The sequence below is a fragment of the Pteropus vampyrus genome, unplaced genomic scaffold, assembly GCF_000151845.1.
Source record: "Pteropus vampyrus isolate Shadow unplaced genomic scaffold, Pvam_2.0 Scaffold275, whole genome shotgun sequence".
Classification (NCBI taxonomy): domain Eukaryota; kingdom Metazoa; phylum Chordata; class Mammalia; order Chiroptera; family Pteropodidae; genus Pteropus; species Pteropus vampyrus.
In genome coordinates this window covers 1,697,458-1,700,054 of record NW_011889056.1, presented here as the reverse complement: position 1 = coordinate 1,700,054, position 2,597 = coordinate 1,697,458, and positions in this window count along the sequence as shown.

The window sequence follows — 2,597 nt, the reverse complement described above, 5'->3', positions numbered from 1 at the left end:
GCCCCATACCTCTTGCTGAGCAGCCCCAAGCCCGGCACTAATGGAGCCAGCCTCAGTTTGTGGCTTAGCCTTTTGAGCACATTCAAGCCCAGCGACGGTGGTGGCCATCTGTAGGTTGTTTGGCGGCTCATGCCAGGTGGCCCCAGTCAGGGCACAGGCTGTGGCCTAACTTGGCCTGCAGTGGAGCCTCTCCTAGGAGGCCCAGGCCAGTATGCCAAGTGGCCAGCTTTGGTCTAAGCTGGAGTATCACCAGGACCACACGAGAGGACGACACACCCAAAGGGCAGACTAGACAGGCACCAGAGTCCTGTTAAAGAAAATCCTACTTCATAGGGTCAGCCCCTGCACAACAGCTCCTCCACTGTAGTCACTGGCCAGTCCTCACAACCAGTCAGCCCAAGGGTCAATCCCATCCACTGACATGTAAACAGAAGCAAGGCTCAACTACAACAAGAGGTCACACACAACTCATACAAGGGACACACCTGGAGCACCTGGCTCAGGTGACAAGCCACTGGGCCACAGCACACCTACTACATAAGGCCATTCCACTAAGACCAGGAGACATAGCAGCCCTACCTAATACATAGAAACAGACATGGAGGGGGGCAGCCAAAACGGGAAGACAAAGAAACATGTCCCAAATGAAAGAGAAGAACAAAGCTCCAGAAAAATAACTCAAAAAAATAGAGACAAGCAATCTACCAGATGCAGAGTTCAAAACACTGGTTGTAAGAATGCTCAATGAACTCAGGGGAAGAATAGACAAACTCAGTGAGAACTTAAACAAAAATATAGAAAACATAAAAATGGAGATATAAAATATAAAAGAACTAGTCAGAAATGAAGAATACAATAACTGAAATGAAGAATACATAAGGAGGAATCAACAGTAGATTAGATGAAGCACAAGGTTGAATCATCGATTTAGAAGATAAGGTAGCAGAAACACCCAATCAGAACAGCAACAAGAAAAGAGAATCCAAAAAAAAAAATGAAGATAGTTTAAGGGGCCCCTGAAACAACATCAAGTGTACCAACATTTGCATCATAGGGGAAACAGAATGAACAGGGATTGAGAACCTATTGGAAGAAATAATGACAGAAAACTTCCCTAACCTGGTAAAGGAAAGACCTACAACCCCAGGAAGTAGAGAGAGTCCCAAACAATATAAATCCAAAGAGGCCCACACCAAGACACATCATCATTAAAATGTCAAAGGTTAAAGACAAAGAAAGAATCTTAAAAGCGGCAAGAGAAAGGCAGCTAGTTACCTACAAAGGAGCTCCCATATGACGGTCAGCTGATTTCTCAACAGAAACTTTGCAGGCCAGAAGGGACTGACAGGAAATATTCAAAGTGATGAAAAGCAAAGAACTACAACCAAGATGACTCTACCTATCAAGGACAGATAAAGAACTTTGAGACAAGAAAAAGCTAAAGGAGTTCATCATCACCAAACCAGTATTACAGGAAATGTTGAAAGGACTTCTTTAAGAAAAAGAAGAAAGAAAAAAGGATCAAAAATATGAATAATAAAATGGCAATAACTACATATCTATCAACAATTATTTTAAATGTAAGTGGATTAATTCTCCAATTAAAAGACAGTGTGGCTTAATAGATCAGAAAACAAGACCCTTACATATGCTGCCTCCAAGAGACTCACTTTAGATCAAAAGACACACACAGACTGAAAGTAAAGGGATGAAAAAAGATTTCATAAAAATGGAAACAAACAAACAAAAAAAGATAGTGGCTTCCAAAGAAACCCTAACACTACTTTGAAGGGACATGTGCATTCATATGTTTATTGCAGCATTATTTACAATAGCCAAGCTATGGAGGATACCTGGATGTCCATCAATGGATGAATGCATAAAGAAGAGGTGGTACATATATACTAGAGAATATTACTCAGTCATAAAAAAAAAGAATGAAATGTTGCCATCTGCAACAACATGGATGGACTTAGAGAGTATTGTGCTGAGCAAAGTCAGACAGAGAAAAACAAATGCCATATAATTTCACTTACATATGGAATCTAAAGAAAAAAATAAACAAACAAACAAACTCATAGATACAGGGAACATTTTGATTGTTGCCAGATGGGAAGGGGGTAAGGAGTGGTTGAAAAGGTGAAAAGATTAAGAAGTACAAATTGGTAGTTACAATATAGTTATGGGGATGTAAAGTACAGCATAAGGATTATAGTCGATAATAACTAAGTATGGTGTCAGATGTGTACTGGATTTATCAGGGTGATCACTTTGTGAGTTATATAGAAATCTAATCACTATATTGTACACCTAAAACTAATATAATATCATACACCAACTGCAATTAAAAAATTTAAAAAAATTAAAAATATTAAAAAGTGGTAACAAGTTTTTTTATGGAGCTAGATGTATCGATACTAAGTTCGTATGGTAAAACGAACATGAAAACAGGAAAACACTAAAAAAGAAAAACTAGGGAAAGTAGACTTACCGGATATTAAAACATACAATAAAGTGTCTTTAAGTAAAACCATGTGGTGCACAAATAGACAAGCAGACCTGGTATGTGAATAGAATGATGAAAAATAGATTCGAAT